Source organism: Podarcis erhardii, assembly GCF_964252035.2.
Source record: "Podarcis erhardii genome assembly, chromosome: 8".
NCBI classification, from domain to species: Eukaryota; Metazoa; Chordata; class Lepidosauria; order Squamata; family Lacertidae; genus Podarcis; species Podarcis erhardii.
Window position 1 is genome coordinate 74291668 of NC_138499.1, and position 27989 is coordinate 74319656.

The window sequence follows — 27989 nt, forward strand, 5'->3', positions numbered from 1 at the left end:
ATCGTGCAGGCAAACTGCAAGGGCCACATACCAGTGTTGAGCAGTGCGGGAGGCAAAATGTAATGTAAATGGCATGTATATGTCACCTTTATACATTGCAGCTTCAAAACTTTCTCTTCAGTCCTTACCTTTGCAATTATTTCCAGCTATCAAGCTAAAAAATAAAGAATCTAGATAAAGAATCACCCGCTCATTCTGCATGATGGGAAGAACAGGATGCTAAAGTATAGGTAATAGCCATTTGGATTTAAACAACACTCAAATAATCTGTTGTCACCCGGAGATTCTGCTTCAGTCTGCAATGCAAATTAACCTTGCAACTCTATCATTCTCCTTAAACACCGCATGCATCTCCAATTCTTTCCTAATATTTATGAGGATTCATAAACTTGTCAGAGCCTGGAATTAAATCCCAGTTTTATGAGACAATGATAAAAAAATAAATTATTCGCTTATGGTACAAACATGCATTTCTGCAGGGAAGGTAAAAATGGATTTTTCAGTCCTCCGATTTATCCAGAAGGTAATTTAGATACATCACTGTTGAAGCAGAATGAAAGCACCAATTTACCAAAAAATTAAAAAAAAAATCAATTTGCAAATTGTGCCTGAATTGGAACAAGTTTTTGTTCCTACTGGAGTCTGACAAAAATAATTGGCAGAAGGAATTTAGATATTCCCTATGAGAAAGATATATGTGCAGATAAGACTAATCAGTTGCTTTTGCAACTAAAAGAGAAGGGGGGGGGGAGGAAATAAATGGCCAGTCTCTCCCTCTCCCTTTACACTAGATGGCACACCTTCTCAATTAGTGAAGATCTACCGTACTTCTTGCTTCTCTTTTAATACTGTTCGTAGATAAAACAAAAAGAAGGGTACTTTGTATGGATTACTACGAAAGTTAAAACTATTTATATAGAGAATTTAAAAAGTGTATTCAAACACTGTTGATACATCCATCTATTTCAAGAGACAGTACAGGGTGCCTCTAAGGGTGAAGTAGCACCTAAGTGACTTCGACCGGGTGCAAGCTTGGTCAGCGTGTTGGGAGGTCTTGGGCTGCCCAGATAACAAGACCTGACTCTCTGTCTGGCTGATGTGGTCCAAAGGAAAGCAGAGCAATATGTCTGGCACTAGCTTGGCTCCATAATTTGTTGGAAGGAGGCTTACAAGGCACCATCCAACCATCTTAGGGACTCCACTCTGGATTTGTGTCAGGTTTGCTCCTTAGCCTCTTCTTCTCCTGAAGATGTTCCAGAAGGCAGTGGAGGTTTAGGATCAGAGTTTTCCTTCTCCTAGATGGGCTACCTTCTCAAGTTGACAAGCTCCATCTGCTCCTCACTTCCCTCTACAGCACATGCAGAAACCTCCTTCTTGACCACCCCACATTAATTCACTACATATATGAGGAGGAAGTCACCTGCTGGCCATACCTCCAAACCTCAACATGCCAACTGGTCATACCACCCATCCTCGCCTGCAGACTTGGATTGGGCATTCATGAGAAAGGGCCCTGAACATATATAGAACCTCCAAGTGTCCCTATTTCCCAGATTTCCCAGTGCACCTGCTCTCTTTTCTCTCAACATCCAAATGTGGGGAATGTGCTGACTCAAGATATAAGACATTACACCAACAGATACTACTGCCAAAAAGGACTCTTCACAAGATAGGATGCCCACCTAATTTCCATGAGATGGTTGTGTCCTTCCACACCATCCAGTATAACAATTCATCCTTGGATGCCTTCGCTATAAGGAGTGTGTGAAACAGGGTGTGGAGATCACACAGGGTCCCCGGACGCTTGACGGTCTATTGATCCCTGTGCCACCACTATGATCACTTCCCCGCTGCCACCAACCCGTTTCTCTTGGGTATCCACTGAGTCCAGACAGTTGTTAACATTAAAACAAATAATTAAGTTTATTTTATAAGCATGAACAAGTTTATGGTTTCAGTTAATTTTTCTTGTCAGTTTCTTATCCTTAGTTTCTATACCGGCCTATACCTTCCTAATAATTAATATTTTAATGTTTCAATATTGTAATGTTGTATTTTAATTTTGATTTTAAGTTGTAATCATTCAACTTGTTTTTATTATTGCTTGTAAGCCGCTCTGAGCCCGGCCTTGGCTGGGGAGGGAAGGGTATAAATAAAAAATATTATTAATAATAATAATAACTGCTAACTGATTATCCCAGCTGTCTATCTGACTCCGCCTATCAGTTTCTCTCACTCTCTCACAACACAACTTGACCAACCCACAGACTTATCCTCCCTCTTCCTTCTCCAACTCCCAAATGACTTCCAAACAACTCCAACTCTAACTCTAACTCCTCCCCTTGGATTCCCACTGGCCAATCACTTCACACTCATTTAACCCTTTCCTTCTGACCCACCTAGGAGGGCAAATGCCACACAGGACTATGTTCTTACCCCAACTGCAGACCCTTTAAGTGTCCTTATTTTCCAGGGACAGTCCCAGATATACAGAAACCGTCCCAGTTTCTGATTTGATCCTGGAATGTCCTGCATCTCCTTAGGATGTCCCCTCTTTCATTGCAAAAATGTTGGAGGTTATGGAGTTACGCGACCCCTCCAAGTCAAAGAGATACAGTAAATCCACTCCACCTCATTGTGGAGAGGAGTTGCGATGGACTGCATGGCCACCCACTCTCCCCTGGGGGTGGGGACGAAGTCCCGCATTCCCCAGGGGAAGCCAGCCACATCAGCAACCAGCCAGCCAATCCGCTGGCTGGTGAGGGTGTGGCCGGGACAATTTAAGCCAAGGCGGGAGCTGGAAGGCTTCCTCTTGGCTCGCCTCTAGGCATTATTTGACCTTTTGATGGGGGAGAAGAGGTGGCCATCACCTGCCCCTCCAAGCTTAAGGCTATTCTGTTAAAGGAATCTGGGCGTGTGGATTGTCCGAAGCCCGGGCCAGGGCTAGGGCTACGACACAACCCCGACAGGGACACCTGGGGGAGCTCAAGTTGGTCTGTATCAATGGGGCTCCCCCTTCTGGTGGTTTACCCTTACTGGACTCCCTGCACAACAGGCATTCAATGCCTAAGCCAATACCGCTCACATTCTGTTATCTAGAAAGTTGTTGCCAAAATTTGCCCAATAACATTAACATAATATTTGTGTCCTGTGTGTTTCATTTCAATGAGGGGGTGGTTACGGGGTCTTGACACACAACTATACAACCTTCAGAAGACATCTGAGGGCAGCCCTGTATTGGGGAGCTTTTAAATTGTTGAACGTTCTATTAGTTGTGTAGTGGGACATTCTGCGATCAAGTCAGAAACCAGGATGGCTTCTGTAAATCTGGTGCTGTCCCTGGAAAATAGGAACATTTGGAGGATCTGCCGTGGGAACTACTTTGCACTAACCCCTCCTGAATCCAGTCTCCTTTATGTGGAACAATGGAAGCATGGAGGGGTGGGAAGAAAAATCTCTCTCTTTCTCCCTTCTTCTGTTGCTCCCACCGCACCTGTACCCTGCCAGTCAACCAGGTAAGGAGAAGGGAAGGGAAGGAGTGTTTGTGAGTAGCTGGGGTGGAAGAGGCAGGGGAATGCTGGAGACAGGCATTGGAAGTGGGATTTTGATCTGAGTCAGAAAAGAAACTTCAGGAGGTAGGATGCTCACTTCCTGTTTAATGGAGATCTTCAAAAGCTTGGGCTTTGCTTCTGAGCCAGGTTCAGGCAAGCTCCTGCAACATCACTAATTGGGTTTGGGAACCAAAACTGGCAACGGTTGCCACCTTGTTTGTTATTCTGGGACAGACTCTGATTCTTTCCTGGCTTTCTAAAGGGAAAACTTTGACCCTTGACTCTCTCATACTTGAGTGGTTCCTCTTATGTCTCTTGCATTATTTTGTGTGTGTGATTTTTGAAAAGAAAGCTTTGCTTTCTTCAAGGATTGCTAACTTGAATTTGTGTAGTTTTAAAGCTATCTCATTTAAATCTATCATTAATTTCTTCGTACAAGAATCAACGCAAAACTAAAATGTAATAATAATATAGGCATTTTGTTTCCTCTCTGCAGAATGTCCTCCTTGAATATATATGTGGAGTACAGTGGAGGATGGGGGCCACCTTGTTGCAGTCAGCTGTCTCCAGAAGAACTGCCTGGAAGGAACCCGAGGTAAAGGATGTCTACAGCTAAGCACATCACAAAAGACATAGCGATATGTGCTTGCACAGCTAATCCAAATAACTACTAGCCTTCGGCGGGGGGGGGGGGGAGAGATAGGACAACATGACACGCAGGCTGTATCTTGTTTAAAAATAAATGTTCTCAAGTCATTATGGCATGACTAAGAGCTTTAGCAATAATGCACGGTTGTCATGTCTCTGGGATTAGCAGGTTTACTTGAACATTTTAGCTTAATGTATAGGATTCATGTTAAATATCCTCAAGGCTCAAGTTCTCTCCCGCCTCCCACTCCTCAAATTCTTAATGCTGGCAAGAGTCAGTTTAATTTTGCTTAAGATAAAAAGCCAGTGCATCCCTTGCAAATGGTGGCGATGATTATAACTCTTGAATTAATGTGTCTACACAGTCAATGCAAGATTATGGTGATGTATACAAACCCGGTATATTTATGAACTTGCCTCCATAACCTGTGTACCACAACAAGGTTTAAGATTAGCTGGGTATACTTTCACTGACAGAACTGGGAGGGTGAGGAGAGAGGTTGCAGTGCATCTCAACTCTGGAATTATTTTATCAGAGAGGCTCAAAGTGGATTTGTAACCTCTCGGGTGCAACATCTTCATGCGCTGAGTAGTCTGTAGGCATTCATTGAGGAAGCATGTGTTTTCGCTAAACATGAGTGCCACCCTCCTGACAGATCTCCCTGTCTGCTGCCACAGCAGAACTTAAATCACAGCCAATTGCCCCACTTTTGCCTTCAGTTTTGTGCACACGTACTTGGTTGCAAGTTCCACAGAACTTAATAGAACTTACTTCTTTCCGCAGGGCCTGCAAGACAGAGCTGTTCCACCAGGCCTTTGGCTAAGGCACAGTCTGACCTCCTCCCTCCTTCTGTAATCCTCATAGAACTCTAGCCCAATGGTTGCCATTAATTTGATTCTGAATTGATTTTAGAATCTATTTCAGTTAATTGACTGTGATTTTATGTAAACTGTACTATTTTTATTGTTGTTAGCCACTCTGAGCCTGGCTTTGGCTGGGGAGGGCAGGATATAAATATATTATTATTATTATTATTATTATTATTATTATTATTATTATTATTATGAGTAGACAAGCACTGGGAGTTTAATGGGTCTACAATTGAAGCCCAATTCTCCCCCAGGCAGTTGTACCACCACAAGTCCGCCCACCTTTTCTGGTGGGAGGAGTTGCGGCTGGGCATCTGGGCCCCAGCAGTGATTCGGTGGGGGTTGGAGACTGAAGCCCCCCTCGTGCTGTCCTGGCCACATCACTGGCACTGGGTGGGGCCCCATCCAGGGGCGGCCCCGCTGTCCAATCAGCACTGGTTGGGGGTGTGGCCATAGGAATTTAAACCATGACATGGCTGGAGAGCGCTCCTCTCTTGCCCATCACCGGATCTGGTTAGGACTGCTTTTGTTTCCCTTAGCTTTCCTTTTGTTGGATTACTATTTGATGAAAACTAGTTAATTACCTGTTAACTAATTAATAGTCAATTATTAACTAGTTAATTTAAAAGAACAATACTAGAACTTTCCTTTAAACCTAAATTTCACTGCCTGTGGATAATTTTTGGTGATCAGTGGATCCAGTTGTATTATCGTTCGATATTATTTTCATTTTAATGAAAAACAAAACAACAGACTTGACCTCTCCTTACAGTCCTCCTCTCTGAGCCCATTACTGCCTTTATTTTTCCAGTATGAACTAAAAATGTGGTTTCATTTAGTATTAACTGAAAAACGTTTCTCAGAATTTCCTGAGAATACTTTCCCCTCCCCTCCTCAATTATTGAAATCTTCTCCTTCTCCCTGAGAGAATATGTGTCAAACCACCACTCCAGTTTGGCTGCTACAATCTTTTTATACAATTCTTTTTATTTAATATAGGTATATTTCCCTAATACACACACTTTTAAAAAGTGTTTTTTAATTGGAGAACTGCATCATAAAATGAGGATCTGTGTGAATGTTTTGTGTTCAGATTACAGTATGAACTGTACAAATTTCTCCTTCGTCCTTACCCACATATAGTGCAGAGACTTTTAGGAGGCTGTGTTTCTTGCTCATTCAAAAATAAATACATAATTACCCTTCTGCCATCACCATATTCATGTGTGAAGATTGAGAAAATTTGGAAAGGAAACTAGAAACTCCAGCCAATTAGAACTTCAAAGCAAATGTGCATGCTCTAGTGTCAACAGAAAGCTGAACTGTATCTTTTAAAATTAGATTTAATAATGCTTGCCAGCATCTGCCTTTGCCTTAAAATTAATAAACCCTTAATTGGGAACACAAAGAGCAGCCAATTATTATTATTATTTTTAAAAAAATACAAGACCAACTGTAGGAATGTGTTGCCTATGACAGATTTTTCTAGAGGGGAAGTTCAGAAAGGAAATATATTCCCATTTAAACTATTATTTTTTCTGCATCGGTATTGGGTTATGATCTCCTTTTAACAGCCACACACTGCTGCCTAATTTTATTTTATTTTTAAAAAGCATATTCCAATGCATATATTGTACAGGTCCAGAATAGCATTGCACACATTCTAACTAGGACTGAAGAGTCAGGGAACCCTACCTTTCGTTGAAGCAGAATGTTTCTAGTTTCTCAGCTTGTAAAGACAGATTTGAATCTATTGTGTTTTGTGTTTTTATTAATTTATTATTTTTTGGGTGGTAGCCCCCCAGAGTGGCTGGAGCAACCCAGGCAGATGGGTGGTGTAGAAACAAACAAACAAACAAAATTTGGAGGGGGTAACAACAACAACAATTTGGAGAGGGACAAGCATGGTAGGAAGCATTGGACATCATTTAAAAACTGGAGTAGGGTTTCATGGTTAACAGAATCAGAAGGAATTATTCAAAATAATTACATATGTACCATTTGCCTAATGTATAAAGACAAACAAATTCCAGTTATTTCAGTGCAGAATGCAGAAAAGCCCTGCTCATATATATTAAATTACCACTATTTTTGTGAGGTTGAGGGGGAGACAGGGAGAAAACAGCACTGATTCCTTGGTTGTTTCATAAACTCTGGATTTGACAGGACCACATGCATACAAAGAAATGCTGCTCTTTGATGGTATCAAACGCGAGTGAAAGGGTTGTGATTCCTCCTACTGCATTTGACTCAGAATATATGCCGAATGTGTTCTGGTATCATTTTCAACATAACAAAACAATGAGTAAGATCTTCTTTCATTAACCCATAAGGATTCTAACCAATGCTATTTTTCTAGAAAAAGAGGTGCCGGAACTCACCATGAACGCCTCCCTTGTTCTCTTATAATGGCAATGGCAACCACCTGAGAGGTGCTGGAACTAAGTTCTGATACGTTCCAGCTGGAAAAAAGCCCTAATTCTAACCCTCTTTTGTCACCCAACCCACTGACTGTAGCTTGGGTTGGCCAGCAATTCATGGCGGCAATTCCTATCACAGCAGACCATTCTCCATGCTGGTTGGGGCTGATGGGAGAGTCTAACAATATCTAGAAGGCCACAGACTCATGCTATAGGCAGAGAGGGTATTAAATTTTCCCCACTTCTTTGAGTTGTGAAAAAGCAAGAAAGAAATGGAGCTTACCCAGGTTTGGTCTCCCCTGGTCCCAACAGATCACCAGCAGCTTATTGGGGTTTTTGAGTTCATTTACAAATTTACAGGTTGAACATAGGTGGAAACACAACCTAAGCACTTCAATGGGTAGCCAAATCTACTGTCTCACCAGTGATTAGGAGAGTGCCAGCTATTCACCACCATGCTCCCAGAGCTTACTTTCAGCTGTCTTGATTTCTTAGTCGGTCTCTCACTCAAAATCTGCAGGCTTGCTTTCACCAAGATTACATCATCTTGAGCTTGGTAGATGCAGAAAGGCATGCTCACTTTGAAGTATTTCCAACCCATCTTGAAGTCTGGAGAAATATATGGTATTGAGAACAATCAGCCGATCTCCCCATGAAGGGATGGACACTTTGTCAGGACTATTAAGGAAATGTCCATAATAGGATCAGATAGGTTATGAGTTGGAGGAGAAGAGGAGGGATTGCTTCTTTCTGGGAGAGGTTTTCTTAAAGTGTCCTCATCTTTCTTTGTTTTGTTGTTACAGCAGGGGATAGAAATAGATTTAAGTTCAACGCTAAGCATGTCTGCTCTGAAGTAAGCTCCAAATCCTCAAATCCCCCCGGTTTACTATCCCTAGTACTTCAAGACTTCCATAAAAGTGCCTGGCTTAAAACCGTCTATCAAAAACTTCACTCTTGTGGCCTATCCCCACAACACCTACTCAGTATGGGCCCTACTAAAGCAAACAGCCTAACTGGTCAACGTCTAAAAGATATTGAGCGTCAGAACAACCTGGACACTATAAGGAAATTCTGCCCTTGGTATATTCATTTTCCACCTCTCCATTTTTATTCTCTGGCTCCATATCTGCACAAACTTATCATCCCAAAATACAGACGTGCTTTTTCACTTGCAAGACTGGATGTTTTGCCATCTGGGGTACTTGAGGTTCGATTCCAAAAGATCCCGCCTGAGAAACGCCTTTGCCCCTGTGGAGATGGTAGCACCGAAACAGCGGCACACGTCCTCCCATCTTGTACTCTCTAAAAAGACCTGAGGAATGAGATCATCACCCTACTCATACTAACCACCCCAGGGTGCTCAACTACTGCCACAATGTTCTTTCTTCTATCAGATCAAAATGAGCAGATAAGAGCAAAGGTTGCTAGGTTCATAGCAGGGGCAGTCAGAATAAGGGCCACTAACTGATTGCTGATTCATGAGTTTAAATTGTGCTCTTATATCAAATTTCATTTTCTGTGTATACTGTAATGTTTTACTGTTGCTATGGCCATTGTCTAATACGAATAAAGTTTTATCTATCAAGCTCCAGCGAATTCATTGGGTCTTTCTCCCAGGTAGGAGTGCAGTCTCAATACCTTAAATTTTGCACCTATTAATTGTGACTTTTAATCCATTTAGTCCCACGTCCAACATGTAAGTAAAAAACTTATCATAGCTTACTATAAGGCACTTCAGTGGCTTCATAGCAACACACACACAAACACACCAGCCCTCCCCCAATCTGATGCCCTCCAGAAGTTTTAGATTGCAACTGCTATCAGTCCCAGCCAGCTCGACCCACCAGTTTGGGAGGGGACCAGGGGTAGCAATAATAGAACCAACTAGTCCAACTTCTTGCATCACTGGAATTAAAGCATCCATGACAGAAAGCCATCCAAAATCAGCTAAAAAATCTCCAAGGGAGTCCATTGCACTATTGAACAGCTATCTTACTGTCAGGAAAGTATTCCTGATATTTAGCGGGAATTGCCTTTCTTTTAACTTAAAGCCATTGGTTTGGGTCCTAGCCTCCAGAACAGGAGAAAACAAGCTTGCTCCATCTTCCATGTGACAGCCCCTTAGATACTTGAAGATGGCTATTATATCTCCTGTTATCTTTGTCCATGGAGTTTTCTTGGCAGGGATACTGGAGTGGCTTGCCGATTCCTGCTCTAGGTGGATCACGTTTGGTCAAAACTCTCCACTATGACCTGTCCATCTTGGGTGGCCCTGCACGGCATAGCTCATAGCTTCTCTGAGTTATTCAAGCCCCTTCCATGGGGTCACGAAGAGTGGGACACAACTAAACAACAACAACATCATATCTCCTCTCAGTCTTTTCTCTTCCAGGCTAAACATACCAACTCCCTCAACCGTCCTCGTAAGGCTTGGTTTCCACACCCATGATCATCTTGTTTACCCTCCTCTGCACATGTTCCAGCTTGTCAATATCCTTCTTAGATTGCAGTGCCCATAACTAGACACAGTGCTCCAGTGACCCATCAAGCCAAACACAGCTTTCCCATGTATTGTGCCCTACCAGGTGCTTAACAACCTTGTTTGGGAAGCCCCAGGCCTTGCCCATCCATACATTGTGACTTTTCTGACATCCAGCTTTTGTCATCTGACTTGGGTGAGCTGTGATCACCACAGACTCTGCTAGAGAAGTTCATCTTCTGTAGGGATATTGTCTCAATTAAGTCCAGCTTTGTGTACTCACTTGAGTTGGTGCTCCTAGCAAGAAATGAAAAACAAAACAAAACACTTTGCAGAGTCTTTATTGGGTGAGTTTTTGCAGATGACTTGGTATTAACATTACAGGAGCCAGTCTCTAGTACTAAAAGAGTGCTAGAATTAATTTCTGACTTTGGTCGGGTGGCGGGATTTAAGCTGAATAAGCAAAAAACTAAGGTTTTAGCAAAAAATTTGACAACTACAGAAACAGATGAGTTCCTGAAAGAAACAGAATTAAATGTGGTTAAAAAAGTAAAATACCTAGGGGTGTATCTGACCTCCAAAAATTTGAATTTGTTTAAAGATAATTATGAGAAATGTTGGTCAGAAATCAAAAGAGATTTGGAAATATGGTCAAGATTGAAACTTTCCTTGTTGGGCCGAATAGCAGCTATAAAGATGAATGTATTGCCGAAAATGTTATTTCTGTTCCAGGCCCTACAGATCGTGGACAAAGTGGAATGTTTTGGAAAGTGGCATAAGGATATTTCTAAGTTTGTTTGGCAGGGCAAAAAGCCCCGAATAAAGTTTAAAATACTAACTGACGCGAAAGAAAGAGGGGGATTTGCCCTGCCAGACTTGAGGTTATATTATGAATCTGCAGCCTTCTGCTGGTTGAAAGATTGGATTTTATTGGAAAACACTGATGTCCTAGATCTGGAAGGGTTTGATAATGCTTTTGGGTGGCATGCATATTTGTGGTATGACAAGGTTAAAGTTCACAAATTGTTTAAAAACCATATTGTCAGAAGAGCAATTTTGATGGTCTGGACAAAATATAAGGACTTATTGGAGAGTAAGACTCCGAGGTGGCTCTCACCGGTGGAGGCCAAGGCACGTAAGAGACTTAACATGGAAGCCTATTGGCCTAAATATTGGGAAATAATTGAAAAAATTGGAGACAATTGGAGGTTGCTGAGCTTGGAAAAAATAAAAAACAAGGCGCGAGATTGGTTGCACTATGCTCAAATTCAGGAGGTTTTTAAAGTGGATAAAAAGGTTGGATTCCAGGTGGAAAAATCGAAATTAGAGACAGAACTGTTAGAGCCAAAAAATAAACTACTTTCGAGAATGTATAATTTGCTGCTTAAATGGAATACACAGGACGAGACAGTCAAATCCGCCATGATAAAATGGGCGCAGGACTTGGGGCACAACATTATGTTTGAAGACTGGGAAAGGTTATGGAACACCGGAATGAAATTTACGGCATGTAGTGCCTTGAAGGAAAATATTATGAAAATGATATACCGGTGGTACATGACCCCAGTCAAACTTGCTAAGATATATCACCTGTCTGACAACAAATGTTGGAAATGTAAAGAGGCGGAAGGGACATTCTTTCACCTCTGGTGGACTTGCCCGAAAGTGAAGGCCTTTTGGGAGATGATTCACAATGAACTAAAAAAGGTACTTAGATTTACCTTACCTAAGAAACCGGAGGCCTTTCTTCTGGGCATCGTGGACCAGAGAGTACTTAAGAAAGATAGAACTTTTTTTATGTATGCTACCACAGCAGCAAGGATCCTGATTGCTAAGCATTGCAAGACACAAGATTTACCCACGCTGGAGGAATGGCAGACGCAGTTGATGGACTACATGGAACTGGCCGAAATGACTGGCAGAATCCGAGACTCGGGAGAAGAAACAATCGAGGAAGACTGGGAAAAATTTAAAGACTATTTGAAAAAACATTATAAGTTGTATGAATGTTAAAAAATGCACTTTTGAGGAAATTCTAGCTTCAGCAATTGTAAACTAATGAAATGAAAATTAAGGTACAAGAAGTCAGAGGTGGAATAATGAAATAACTTTATTATGTTTAAGCTAAAACGTATAAGATGTCGGTTACAACACTTTGGAAATTAGATAACATGATAAAATGAAAGATACAATAAGTTTTGAAATAAGTTAACAAATTGCTGATGTTTTGTATCACAGAGAACGCAGGGTTAGGAAGATGCGGGGAAGTCCATTGGATTTGCTGAAAAAAAGGATTATGGAAATTTGTAACTTCTCTACTTTATTTTCTATATCTGTCTTTTATTCTTTTTTTCTGTATTTCATAAACTTAATAAAAATATTATTAAAAAATAAATAAATTATTGGGTGAGTTTTGTAACTGGGTCATGAAACTGATTTAATTCTATAGACTACATGATTTCAGAAGGATAGGCACTAACACAGCTCCAGCTTGCAAATTGTTCCTTGACTTCCCCACAGTGGATCTCATTACGCGCTCCCTCACCTCAGCCTCCTTTCTAAGATGCAAGAGGACTAAGAAAAGTTTCCCAAGTTCTACAATAATTGTTGTGCTTCGATACCTCTTTTGTGATGGAGGAATAGCATGAGAAGACAATTAAACAGGTATTTATTCTGGAACGGTACAGTACAGAGCAAGGGAACAAATTCTACCTGACTGAAAAAAATCAGCTTCCTGGGAATGTAAACTACTTTAAAAAAACAAAAAAACAAAACAGGTTTCTCACCCCTATGGCTATGATGGACCAACTCCCCTTGACTCCAATTGCAGTGAGCTCAAAATATGCTTATTTATTTATTTATTTTACACACACATTAGAGATTCATCCTATTCCACATTGGGTCCCATCGCATTCTTGCTGGTGTCATTGATGATGCCTAGAGCAGGGGTATCTGAAGGTCTGGCTTCTTGCATCTGAGCCTGCCTGTTTATTATCAAGACCATATGAGTCCCTGCTGCAGGTGTTCCCATCTTTGACAGTAATGAGAATGGTAGTTTCCCAGACTATCCAGAGAGACTTGACAACTATCCTTTGTCTAGTCTGGTGCCATATTACCAAGGATGAATTTGAAAAAAAAAAGTTTTTAATGGCAGGTACCTTGAGTGTCCTTCTGCTACAGTTGATATCAACGGTTGTTTGACCCTGTTTGTTGGGATTTAGTTATTTTAAAATATTTTAGGGTTGTTGTTGTTGTTGTTGTTGTTGTTATGCTATCATCATTCAGGATGTGGTCTATGCATCCTTGCAGGAGGGAGTGGTTCTAACTGGCTTTAAAGAAGCAACAATTCTTTAAAAATCCCACCTGAGATCCATTGATTTGTAACAATTGTCTCCTGGTCACAAATAACACCATTCTGGGAAAATGGATTGATTGAGAGGGTTGTGCTGCAGCAGTAGCAAGTACTCTGGGATGAAACTAATTATCCCGACCAATTCCAATTGGGGTTCAGGCCTGTTGATGGGACTCAATTGGCCTTGGTGGCACAGATCGATTGCCTTTATCAAGAGGACAGGGAAGCGTGACTGTTACTCTTACTTGATCTCTCATTGGCTTTTGATACCATTGACCATCCTCCTTAACCAACTCTTTTATGTTGGTATTGGAGACATTGTTTTACAATGGTCCTGATCCTGTCTCCTGGGTCAGTTTCAGAGAATAGTATTGGGTTTCAGTGGTCTTTCAGCCACCTGGCAGTTATGCTATGGGGTGCCAGTGCCACTGCAACAACCTTCCCCCAACCTGGTGCTCTCCAGATGTTTTAGACCAGTGGTTCCTGAACTTTATTTGGCCATGCCCCACCTAAGCATCTCTAAAATCCTGATGCCCCCCATGACATATACCGTATTTGTTGCTCTATAAGACTCACTTTTTCCCTCCTAAAAAGTAAGGGGAAATGTGTGTGCATCTTATGGAGCTAATGCAGGCTGCACAGCTATCCCAGAAACCAGAACAGCAAAAGGGATCGCTGCTTTTGCTGCACAGCGATCCCTCTTGTTGTTCTGGCTTCTGAGATTCAGAATATATTTTTTCTTGTTTTCCTCCTCCAAAAACTAGGTGCATCTTATGGACTGGTGTGTTTTGTAGAGCGAAAAATACGGTATTTCTTATTATTAAAAAGTGAACTTCTATTCATGTGTAGGAACCCTAAAAGGCCATCAATGGTTAATAACTCATTCTTGAATTGCCCCCCTTAAAAATCAAATCCCCCCCCCCCCGTGGGGCGTGTGCCCCACGTTGGGAACCATGGCTTTCGACTATAGCTTACATCATCTTGGTCCATTGGTTATGCTGACTGGGGCTGATTGGAGTTGTAGTTTAAAGCAGTGTTTCCCAACCTTGGGTCTCCAGCTGTTTTTGGACTACAACTCCCATCATCCCTTGCTAGCAAGACCAATGGTCAGGGATGATGGGAATTGTAGTCCAACAGCAGCTGGAGACCCAAGGTTGGGAAACACTGGTTTAAAGCATATGAAGGATACCTGTCTGGGGGAGGCTGATTATATGCAGCACACACACAAGCTGTAAGTGATTTCAATTTGCAGTACCAGTGCCAGTCTCTTAATCTTTCAAGTGCTCCCAGTTTTCACTTTTGCTTGTATCTCCAGCACAAACCAAAACCAGTGTGCTAAGAAAATGAGCTCTTAGTTTCCCCTCACATTTTGATTGATTCTTTTACAGAATGCAATCTAAACAAATATATTCTAGAAATATGTGTGTGTTTGTTGGCTTTTTTTCCAGCTGGAACTAACCAGAACTCAGTTCTGGCCTCTCTCAGGTGGGTGCCATTGCCATTAAAAGAGAACAACAGAGGCGTTCAGGGTGAGTTCCAGCATCTCTTTTTCTAGAAAAATAGCACACACACGCACAAGCGTCAACATACAAATAAACAGAGTTACTCAACCAATGGGGATTCTCAAAGTGCATCTGCAGAGCTTGCAAAAACTGCTCAGCAATGATTTCCTTTTCATTCACTCCCAGGTAGAGTGCAAGTCCTAATTAGCTGCTATGAAAGGGACTTTGGCCTAGTTTGCACAATAATAGAAGTGGTAGGTTTGCTCCTGAACAGTACAGCCTTCAGGCATTATGTGGGGATATGGGAGGGGGAAAGAAAAGGGCTTCACGATGCAAATAGAGTTAGCATTTCAGGGGAAAAAAAGTCCAAGCTATATATCTCTCCTATCTCTAGTTGCTTATGTGTGAGATTTGTTGTTTTCTTTTTAACAGTGCTGGATTCAGCCCAGCCAAATTTCAAAGGATGAGTGAAAACATTATGTGAAAAATAATCTTTTTGTTTTGATTTTTACCCAAAATCATCCCGGGAGCAACATGACATGATGAACATGAGCATCATGATACAGTGCCACTCCCAGCTGAGCCATTGCTTCTAGCATCTGCACAGCTTTCATTTTTCATTTCATTTTCATTTTCAAAAAAATATTTAAAGACAGGCAACAAACAATATTGAAATTTGCCTCCTTCCAAGTCACTGCATCTCACCTCCCCACCATCCACCACTTTTACAAGGGATTCGTGTCCCTGCAAAACTGATTTTTTGAAAGCCCGCTATGAGTTTTTAATATAAAGAAACATTCACTCCTGCAACCTCCCACCCTAATTATGAAGTGGCAGGAGTTCTGGAACAGTTCTACCCCTTATTTGCATGATCCAATCAGTTGCCATAGGACGCTTTGACCGCAGTATTAAATATGTAAATATGGTAAATGACAATGCTGCATAACTCATAGATCTCTTAAAAGAGAAAGTCGCAGGGGAAGGTATCACAGCAGTAAAACGAAAGCAGCAAGAAAAAAATAATGGGCCCTTTCCTGGTCTTATATGTGGATATGAACCAGCACAGCATTGCAATACCTGCCATACCTATGGTAAGACCACTCATGTCCAAGAATAAAGGCACTAGCAATTGGGGGGGGGGGGTTAATTCAGTTTGTATGTGAAGGTGAAGCCACCAAATTCACACTTTCTGAAATAATACACAAAAACAGAGCCATCCTTCAAAATTTGAACTTCTCTGAATTTCACAATACCATTGTTCAAACAAGTAATGTGCTACAAAAATGCATAAGCTGGGGTAAAATTTAAATACAAATCCCCACTCATTCATCACAGCCCCTCCACCATCTTCTGGCCAATGGGATACATTACCACCTTTTCCATTAGCCAGGGGAATTCAAGTTGGCCTTCCTACAAAATTAGCCAATCACAGGCGCAGCTTCTGGGGTGGAGCTGACCGGGACTCCTGAGGGAGGCTTCCCTCAGGTCCTCTCCTCAGCCATATAAGCTGGCCTGCCCCCTCACCTGGCACCGCAGTCACCTTTTGGATCTCCCTCCCTCTCTCAACTCAAGGTTGCATCCTTTCATTTGTCTCTGCTTCTCATCCCCATCTCCCTCAACAGATTTGATCACTGGTAAATGTCCAACATGTGGGCTGGATAGCATAGTCCCCAAGATTTATCTGATGAAAATAGGAACGTCCCATTCCATAATGATAATTTTACTACTTACACCCTACCCATCTGACTGGCTTGCCACAGGCGCTCTGGGCAGCTTCCGACATATAAAAACACAATAAAACATTAAAAAAAACTTCCCTATACAGGATTGCCTTCAGACGGCTCTGGGGATAGATAACTCCATACCCTCCAACATTTATCCAAAGAAAATAGGGACATCCTAAGGAAAAGTGGGACATTCCAGGATCAAATCAGAAACCAGGACAGCTTCTCTAAATCAGGGATGCCCCTGGAAAATAGGGACACTTGGAGGGTCTGGGTTAGTATGGGTGATACCCAATGCCAAGTCAAATCTCACACCTGTAATCAATAAAGTTGTGGCCTAATTCAAATCCAATAATTATTGTCTGTGGTTTTTCATTATTTGTTTGCTTGTGTTATGACAACAGCACGTCACATTACCTGGGCATGCAAATGCATGTATTAATGAAAATAACTTACAAAAGTGCATTAAATTATATACAAAACAAAATAAAAGAAAAAAAATTCCTTCCAGTAGCACCTTAAAGACCAACTTAGTTGGTCTTTAAGGTGCTACTGGAAGGAATTTTTTTCTTTTATTTTGTTTTGACTATGGCAGACCAACACGGCTACCTACCTGTAACTTAAATTATATAAATTGCTTTGCAAAAGTGTGCATGTTAGGCACAATTGTATATAGAAGTGTGTGCCCTGTGCACTAAAATGCTGCTGACGACATTTTCTTGTGGGGGCAAAAATCACAAACTGAAGTAGAAATGTAAGTTTAGGAGGCAAAAAAGAGAAACTGAAATTATCAGATTCCTTCATCCCTACCAGTTACACTGGGCCTTGTTTTTCCGTTACTTCAGTGTACCTTAGAGATTAAATTTAGGGCTATAACTTGAACATTATCATCTTCCGTATCATTACTCTTCATACCCAGACAGATAGAATATGACATACAGATATCTGCTCTCAGTTATTTCCTTTTATATCAGTAAGTGGAATGATGACCCAAGACACTCAATACATGAAGTGCTCCCTATCCATTTGCTCCATAATCAATCACTTCACAGTTCTCTTTAAGGCTATGAGAAATTATGTAGCTGTTTCACACCGTCAAACTATTTGTCCATCAAGCCAAGGAATGAACTCTCATGCCCTCCAGAAGTTGCTGAACTCCAAGTTCTAACACTCTCAGTCTTCGTAGCCAGTGTTCAGGGATAATGGGAATTGTAGTCAACAACATATAGAAGACCATGGGCTCTCCATTCCTGATATAGTCCAGTATTGTTTTCTTTTTCTTTTTCTGACTGGCAGTTACACTTTAGAATCTCAGGCAGCAAGCTTTCTCAAAACTTGCATCTTTTAACTGGAAATACCAGGGAACGAATGTGGGACTTCTCCATGAAAAGCATGTTATAATGATCTCAGTCTGACTCACCGTCCCTCCCCCAACAGGAAGGACGCCAAAACCCCACCTTTCTTCTCCTTCCCTTCCATTGCTCTCTGAGCTTCTCTAACCTCCTTGTCCTGGGACTGCAGAAGACACATCCTCCAATTTTGGCTTATCTGCTGGTTGCCTGGCAATGCTTTGTCCAACTTCCAACTCTTCCTCTCCTTGGGAGCTAACAGTGTCTTGCCTGGGGGAGGGGCAGACTGTCCTCTCTAAACTCAGGCAGACAGCTCTCAGTGGCAGAGTCAGCTCCTTGCTCACTTAGCTCAATTTCAGAGGCTGACTCTTCTGCTGTGCTCTGGGAGAGGGGGCACATTCCTGACACATGTGCTCAGAGCTATGTTCCATCTCCAGAGGGACCTCTCCCAAAAATGCAGCTGTACAATCTGGACCAAAGAGCCCCATTAACAGAAAGCAGGTTATCGGATGATGTATCTGACTCTATGAATGGGCAGTATGAGGTTTTATTGGGGTGGGATCATAGATTAAAGTAACATTAGCCTTATTTTTTTAGGTTGTCAGTCTTGTATTATGGACTTTGGTGAAAATATCTGTGGGACTGTAATTGTTGAGAGGATGGAAGGTTGTGTGTGTGTATGTGTGTGTGAAGTCAGAGGTGGGAAACTGGACCAAGCTGGCAGGCTAGATCATTATCTCCTCCATCTCCAGCAAACCAAGTCTGACAGCAACACCCACTTGTCAATCATTTGATATCACAATGACATCAGGCGACCCATTTTTACCAGCGCAGGTTTATATCAAATTGCTTGAAATTTTGCAATGCATTTCTCCAGCCAAGTAAAGGGAGGAAACACCTTTTGATGAAGCAAGGTAGAAATGAATGATAAAGAAACCGGTCAGTAGATTTTCTGAGTCCCTAGTGGGTGGAGAGTCATTTGACCTTACAGATCATCCACTGTGTAGGAAATAAAGATTTGAAGATCTGTTGTTTAATGGAAGGTCAAAAATATGGACTTGTATGCTTAGTTTTGTTTAGTAATGTGATTTTAAAAAACAAAAAACAACAACAAAAGTAAAACAAGTCAAAGCGCATTTTCAGAAGTACCTGCTTTTAGATGGTCAACACAATTCATTCAGAAGTGTTATCTGAGCAGGAAAATCATTCACAATAGTAGCTGCATATGCAGTTTTTCAGGCAGACGTAGGTTAATGAGGCTAGATCTGGAAAGTGATGGGCAGAGTGTCTGTGCTAAAATTTTATACTACTCTTGTGACTGAGGCACACATTGATGGGATGGCACTAATGGCCTTGACCGTCTAATTTATGTAAGAGAGTTTCAAAAGATCTCCATGCTTCAAAGGAAGTCCTCAAGGCACATATAAGATACATTGATGCCATGAAATAGAGTGGGTTTCAGACTGAGCTTGTCCTCTTCTAATTTTTCACACTTGGCTCATATTCAGATCAGTAATTTGAACACATTTAGAATGATATGGCTCATAGAAAACTGTAGTTAACAAAAATGGCGCTCTTTCATTTAAACTGAGAGAAAGCATTTAAGCAAGAGACTGCCTAACTGTGCAGTCCTATGCATGCTTAATTAGAAGTGTGTTCCATTGTGTTCAATTGTGCTTGCTCCCTGGTAATTTTATTTAGGATAGCAATCTTAATGGCCTTTTTTTTCTGGTCCAAGGGTGATAATCTCCCCACCTTGCATGTAGACAGCCTGTAGTCATATCCTTCATACCAGTGCAAGGCATGCAAGTGAGTTGGCTACATCAGTAGATCGGTGCAAGTTCTTATAGCACAACCATTTCCATGTTTATTCAGAAGTGTGCCCCACTGTTTTCAGTGAGTACAGTGAATGCAGAACCTCCACTCCTTTCTTCCCAATTCAGTCATTGCATCTCAGCCATGATACTTACTATCCATGTCTTATAGCAGAAGGGACAAGGCACATCCAAAGAATTCCTTTGCAATACATAACAGGATATTTTCCTCCCATCTGACAGAAATACAAGTACCTTCCATATTTACCATTCTTCCTTATTCACAGGAATGACAAATGTTGAGACACTCATTGTGTCTTTATGTACACATACACACAGCTGAAGAATTTTGAGTGCATTTCTGTTTCCCTTTGTCAATCATCAATCGACCCAGACCCTGAACACAATGTAAAATGGGGTGGTTTTAGTATTATATATGCCTCAACTTGCTACATAGATTGCTTCACAGTGCCTTCAGCATCCATAAGTGGTCTTGTGTAAGGATTTTGCTCTTTTTGTAAACAAGTACTTAACACACTTTTAAAAAAACATAACTAATGGAAGGCTAGTTAGAAAATGACATTTTTTTGCAATCAGATATTCCTCATTCATTTACTTTGTAGCATTTAATAAATATATTGAATTAGGAATCTGAAGCTGATTGTGTGAATGAACTCACTAAACCATGATCACTCTGTTTAAATGTATGTAGTTACTAGGAGCAGAACTTCCTGAGGTCTCACCTTTTCTCCTCTAAGATTCAGAAAGTCAATCTCCATACATTCAAACTAAAGGTGATGGTAGTACAAAGGAGCTTCTCCAACCTGTTCGACCTCACCAGAAAGGTGGATAGGTGACTTACAGTTATGGCAGAGGCATCCATTGAAAATGGACCACCGAGAAGATTTATTTCCATCTACCCATTTGACCCCCATCATGGCATATGCTTGCTAGGAATGCTTTTTTCCCTTAGTTCTCTACAATGAAAGGATGTAGCAGGATGCAGTGGGTTGAGGACCATGAAATTGCTGAGGTCAGTTGGTATCTCATCCAGGAAGTTCATCTTGCAACAGTTCCAGAAGCTGTTAGATTAAAATAAATAAATAAATAAATAAATACTAGAGTAGCGACAGTGCAGACAAACATAGGAAACTGCAGCTACTCCCAGGGCTTCAGAGAGTAGTCTCTACTCACCCTGTTAGTGCATGAGCGCCAACTCTTGAGGTTCCAATACTCTGTCTTAGAGTTACTCAAAAAATTTTCCTGCGTCTTCACAGCATCAGCAGTCCAGCCCTCTCTTGGTGAATTCCCGTGACAAGAATAACCACTTCATCCATCTAGTTCTTCTCTAAAATCTTTATTATTTACATTACAGGCTGCATAACACTACAGGGCTACATATTAAATAAGATACAGAATCTTTATTTGCACCAGCCACTAGCCATAACAATGAAATAAAATGATATGTACCAAAGATAGAGGTAAAAACTTAACTATACCAACTATAACTATACATTCTGGAGGTTTACAGAAATAATCAAATAATAGATCTTATTCTAATTGCCCCTGCAATATTTTTTACAGTTTTTGCTGTCACCCGATTATCTTGATCTGCTAGAAGAAAGGACACAGTACCAATGGTTGAGCAACCTGGTATGTAGTAGAGGAGTAAGAACCTCACCCCTCAAAGCTTTATAAAGAGTGCAAGTTAGAATCACATGAGCTACTGATTCAAAACTGCCATCGCCACATGGACATAACCATTTTTCCAGTGTATTTTTTTTTTTGAAATTGACCCTCAAGTACAGCTGAAGGCAGTATATTTAATCTTGCATAAGTGAAAGCGCGTCTAAATACAGAGCTCTGCTCCTGTCAGGATTTGGGGAATTGGCTTCCTCCCCCATGGCAGTAGATAAGAGATCAAATGAAAGGAACGTCTTACCAATTAGAATCTTTAATGATCACAAAGAACACATCTCCCAGAAATGGTGGTGCTCCTAATTAGGGGTCATCCCCCCCATCCCTATTAATCTACATCACTCCAATGTCTTGTAATTTGAGCTTGTACCCTCTGACACTTTCTGAGTTCTCTGTGACTTTGGAGAAGGGGGGTGGATGCTATCCAGAGACAGTGAATCTGTTAACCCTCTCTCTTCCAGTGTTTCTTCTGCTAGCTGTTCCCCATCCAGTATTTCCCAGCTTCTGTCTTCTGAACTATGCCCCTCTGCAAACCACTCTTCAAAATCTATACTGTCCTCCTGTTCCTGGGAAGATTCAGGATCAGAATCAGGGGGAGAGGGAGGCTCCCACCATACCTCCTCAGTGCAGCCCTCCTCAGCACAGTCCTTGACAGCTCCCTTCAGCCATCCAGCCACAGAGACAGGATCACAGACTTTCACATACTCCAGCAGCCATACTGAGCAACACTGACTGCCTCACACTCAACTGCATCTCACCAGACACCCCCTGATAAAGACACCTGTCACTAGGGAGAATTCTCATTGTCTAGCAGTTGTTTTAAGCATGCCTCAAGGATGTGCTTCAAGGCTATGCTGGAAGGCTCATTTCAAGTTTATTTTGGCGATACACCAACACCAGCAATATAGGCTAAGACAGCAAAGATAGACTAGTGGAGATGTACAGAAATCTCATATTAACAAAGAGAATCAGTATCCATGCAGAGCGGCCTCGGAAGGAGTGAAGAATCAGGTGGACAAGTAGCTAGGAGGAAATGATACTGAATGGCTTGCAAAAGTGGAAACAGGGGTGTCGTGTCAGGCACAGGAGGCAGAGCCAGTATTTTAGCAAGACTGGGGGTTACAGTGCAGTGAAAAGTGCTTTGCATATCAGTTCATTTCCCAGCATCTCCAGTTTAAAAGATGTCAGGGAGCAGGACTGGGGAAGACCTCTGTCTGAGACCCTTAAGAGATGGTACTCGCCCCAGAAGAGAGCAATGAGCTAGATGAACTGACTTCATATATTAGTCTCGCCAAGGAAGCAGCTGCATTTCTTGAGATGTCAAAACTGAAACATTAAGACTGACAGCTAATGATCTTTTATTTTCAGGAATCATTGTTCTGAAAATACTTGCTGTAAGGCTTTGATCCACTTCAAAGGCACTGTTTACATCAGTTCTGCTTCGATAATTTTGTTGCTGCTATCATCGGTTTTTGGATGCCAGACATCTTCCGAAGGAATAAAGATGTGGTATCTCTTGAATTCCTGCCATATGGAAAATATTGACAGATGTGTTACTTACTCCCGCTGGCAATACATACCTTCCAGATTCACTCAATAATCACATTTTAGCTTGAGCAGAATTTTAATATCATAACAAAAAGGAAAAACAAAAACAAAGAGGAAAGAAAAGTTTCCCCCACCCATGAAACCGACTGAGGACTATAGGCATTGGGCAACTATGAATATGAATCATTAGCTCAGACAAATGACTTACCAGTAATCAAACTAAAAGTACTCAGAGTGATTAAGAACTGTATCACCCCAAAGACCAACAACTTTATTATGTCATCAGTTTTCATGGACTAGGTGCCAGAATCTTTGTGTACACAAAATATTAGCCTCAGTTGACAGATACATATATATATATGGGTACAGAGGGTGAGAGTTTGGGGGGAAATGGGTTGAAATAGCACAAACAAGCAAACAGCAAAATCTGTGACAATTCAATTAGAGCTTAGATTTTTGCAAAAAAGAATTATTATTTTTTAAATTTGCATTAGATTTTTAGCCCAGCCTTCCTCCCAAATGAACTCTGGGCAGCAAACCTAGATAATTTCAAGTTTTCAAGGTTCCATTTCTTTCAGCTATCAAATGTCTGTGAGGTATTAATACCCAGGGTACAGACACAGCTCACCCAGAAGTTAGAGAAAGAGGAAGTTAGAAATGCACCCAGAAGTTTCTGGTGAAAGTCCTTACCCACAATGGCATCTCTGCACCACCAACCTCAATGCCATTCACTAGGGATCTATTGGGCTGGAAGGGGGAAGGCTTGTGAATTTCTGGCCTTTCCCGATTTTCAGTTCATGTAGAGCAAATGCCCTTTTCTAGACAGGTCAGATCTTCCTTTACTTATCCATGGGTCTGTAACTTGCAGGCTTAAATACTGCAACATGCTTCTTGTAGGGCAGCAGTTGAAGACAACTTGGGTATTACAGCTGGCACAAAATGCTGCTGCAAATCTTCCAAACTTGTTCTGCCCTAGTTCCTTCTGCATCCAACTCAAGGTTCAACACACTCTCTCCATATGACAGCAACATGAAAAACCATCCTGAAGGGCATGAAGCAATGAAGAGGACCACTCCGTACTACAGTGTCTTATTGCAGTTGCAATTTTTAAAAAGATGCTTCTCACAGACTCCCCGAGACATGCTCGGGATGGATGCCTTCCAGATGACACCTGCTACTCGTCTGTCGTTTATTTCAACTCTACAGTTTCGTTTATTGCAGTTTGCTGGTAGTGTTTAAATTTCACTTGTATTTTTTCAATTTTTGGCTTGTAAACTTGTTTGGGCAGTGAGAAAAAGTGATGTGTGACCAGTGCTTTTTTCCGGAGGGGGTGCAGATGTACGCACGCCCCTAAACATTTTGTGAATCTAAGTTCGGCCTCATTGAGGGGCAGTATTTCAATATGAGTAGGAAAATGAGAGTATCCCTAAACATATTTTTTTTTAAGAAAAAAAGCACTGCATGCGACTATATACATAAATAAATATAAAAGTGTAAGTGTTGTCAGGATGTTGTCAGCAGCTCCGGGCTGGTTGCCCAGGAAAATATAAAGACAGGGGAAAGTTTCTTACAGTCCTTTTTATTTCAAACTTTACAGAATGAGGTTATAGAACCCAGCCACTTGGATAATGGTGTTCTGGGAGATAGAGGGTCTGGAATGCTTTCTAATGGCAACATGTCAGCCAAGTGTTGTTCTGGCTCTCCCATGATTTCCCAACTTTCCCCCTCATCTGCCTCTGAACTACTACCTCCCTCAAACCCCTGTTGTAAATCTATACTGTCTTCCTCTTCCTCCTACCTGGAAGTGTCAGGATAGGGAGGGGGTCTCCACCATTCCTCCTCTGCCCAGTTTCTGACAATTAGTCTTCTTTAACAGTGGAAGCAGGTTTTCAGATTATACACAGCTCTTCTTCAGGCTTTGACTATGAGAGCAAAAAATCAACATCCAATAGTCTAGATAGAAACAACTGGATAGTCAGGCTGATGGTTACTTGGTTGCAGAAGTTTACTGGCCATTTCTGTTGGCATGGAGATAGTCTAGGTTGAATGCAAACAGGCCATTCTGATGTCATGTGTGATGTCACAAAGAGGATATGCTTTAAGTCTTGGTAAAGCCAAAAGCAGTTAACAGTCAGACTGCATCTCAGCCCTGTCAAGATGGATCTCCATAACAGGTGATGAACAGTTTTATTTGGGGGATATATTAACTTTTACTATTGGGGGAAATTTTTGATTGGTCTGCCAGTTTGCACCGCATCAAGCTGAGGCCAATAGATATACATTCACAATCCTGTACCCATCAAAGAATCAATTTTATGTGTGACTTTGGGACTGATTCATACAACCACATATCCTTTCTCCACTTTATAATGCACATTTCTCCCACTTCCTCATTCGTCAACCTCATCACTTCCTCTATGGGTACCAGCAAGTGCCCTCTTTCTTCAAGCTCTTTGCTCTCCTATTTTTAAAGCTTGCCGGATTCTGAGAGATGGAGGGTCTGGTATGCTTTCTAGTGACAACACATCAGCCAGCTGCTGCTCTGGCTCTGCCTGCTCCTCCTCTCCCATGATTTCCCAACTTTCCTCCTCATTTGCCTCTGAGCTGCGGCCTTCCACAAACCCCTATTGTTAATCTATGCTGTCTTCCACTTCCTCCTCCCTGGAAGGGTCAGTCTGGGGAGGTGGTCTCCACCACTCCTTTTCCTCTGTTTATCCCCTGATTAGATTGAAGGTCACAGCCATTTAAAGGAATCCGTTATAGTTAGAATGTTAAAACTAATATATTTTTCTAGAATTATAAATCACAAGATGCTAGTTGCAACTTTTAAGGAGAGAAAAATGAATTATTAACATCTTGTTAAGAATATACAGCATCCTCAGAAAATGGTTCTTCTTTAAAAAGAATTGTGTTTTCTCAAATTTGTCGCAACTATTATTTTTTGTTTGCAAGTAGGCAATGTGTCTTATATCAGAGATTGAACTGAAACTGATAAAGCTTCATGAAAGTTAATAACTTATTATAAAAAGAAATCCAGGAGAGGCACCTATGGTATGGTATGATACATAGTCTGGGGGGGGGATGAATTAAATTGGACAATTGCAACAATTAATATTAGGTTGAAAAATTGCAACACAGATCAACCCACAAGAAAGCCCCAGGTCTGTGAAAGATTCATTTCCATATATTACCATTCCTCTTTGCAAAGCCAAACTAGACTTTTGATGGAAGAGTTAAGTCTGACATCTAAAAAGCAGCTAGGTGGAATGGGATTTGGGAGGAATAAATGGCTGACAGAGAAGGGTTGTTGAACCTTTTCTGCATCAATTGCTTCTTCAATGCAAGCACCAGCCCCCCGGGGTGCATTTTGCCCAGGTATGTTTGTCATGCTGAGCATATACTAATGTAAAACATGAGTTGGAAGCAATTTGATACATTCACTTGTGAGTGAAAGTATCAAAGCTCCCCAGCATCATCAACATCTGTTGTGGAGAGAGAAGAAGATAATTTATGAGGTGTCTAAGGGTTTGGTTTTGGGCTTCTGTTTGGACATATATTTTGGAGCTGTTTACTATATGCTCTGGTTTCACCATCCAGAATAATTTGGAATCATCTGCAAAATTGGCTACTTCATTGGTCACTCTAAATTAGTCATGATTCTGTTATGAGGTGCCCCTCATACATCTCCCCATTGCTACAACTGCATGTTTACTCCAGTCCTCAGCTTCCTATTGTTTAATCAGTTACCAAACCATAAAGGGAACAAGCTATCATTTTGTCCCATGATGGTTATGTTCAGGAAGGAGCTTTTGTTGAGCAACGTCTTCAAAACATTTTGAGGAAATCCAAGCATATAACAGACCCTCCAAGTTTCCTTATTTTCCAGGGGCAGTCCTGGATTTACAGATGCTATCCTAGTTTCTGATTTGATCCTGAAATGTCCTGCTTTTCCTCAGGACATCCCTATTTTCATCGGATAAATGTTGGAGGGTATGGAGCTATCTGATTCGCAAGCCATCTGAAGGCAGCCCTATTTAGGGAAGTTTTATTAATGTTTAATATTTTATTATGTTTATATATAAGTTGGAAGCCACCCAGAGTGGTGGGGGCAACCCAGTGAGATGGGTAGAGTAAAATAATAATAATAATAATAATAATAATAATAATAATAATAATAATAGAATAAGACATCCCTATTTTCATCGAAGAAATGTTGAAGGGTATGATATAATGTTCACCATATTACATAGCCACCTGTGCTCAAAGAATGCCACAAACCTGTTGAGGCAAGACTTCTCTTTTCAGATGCAAGTTATGTCCTTCTAAATGCTAAATAATTCTGTCTTTCATCATGCTTTCCACAAATCTACCTAGAATAGACTTTAAGGCAGGCAGCCCCAGACTGATTTCCTTCAGATCCTTTGTATAACTTTAATCATGCTTGGCTATTAGTCCTACTGGCTGGAGGGCACCAGATTGGGGTAATGCTGCTTTAAACTAAAGCAGAGGTTGACAGACATTTTGGACCAGTGGGCACATTTGAAATTTTGAAAAGAAAAAAAAATGCTGTGAAATCTTTTTTGAGGTGAGGCAACCAGAACTGTACACAGTATTCCAATGTGGTGATGGCACAGATCTGTGTAATAAATTGTATTGTGGTATCAGCAGTTTCAATTTCAATTACTTTTCTAATCCAGGTTTAGAAGGCGCTCCTGCTTTAAGTCTGCACCATCTAAGAATGCTCAAGTCTTTGAAAGCATCTTAACATCAAATATTCCTTAGTATGAAATGATAACACATCAGAGAGAATACTTGGCCTCTGTAACTTTAGAGGGTTGCTTGAAATTTAGGCAATGACTGAAAAAAATATCAGAAGCCATCTGTTTTCTTGAGCCTCTCTATGACAAGCTGCAGAATGCTAGAATATGCAAAATAAACAACTTTATGCAGCTCGGACTACAGTATTCAAGTTTCAGGATGTAGAATTTGGCTTACTTCCTTGGCACATATGCCTTTTTTTTTCTTGGTAAAGTA

General features: G+C 41.2%; 1 protein-coding gene and 1 long non-coding RNA gene across 3 annotated transcripts in view; one reads left to right on the forward strand and one right to left on the reverse strand.

Annotated features, from left to right (window-relative positions):
• LOC309348095 (uncharacterized protein) overlaps positions 1–27989 on the reverse strand; it is a 110736-nt gene that overhangs the window by 31759 nt on the left and 50988 nt on the right. The gene's annotated exons all lie outside the window — the stretch shown is intronic.
• On the forward strand, positions 25046–27911 carry LOC309348283. Its single transcript, XR_014159327.1, has 2 exons — positions 25046–25129; positions 27653–27911. It is a non-coding gene; the product is annotated as an uncharacterized lncRNA (long non-coding RNA).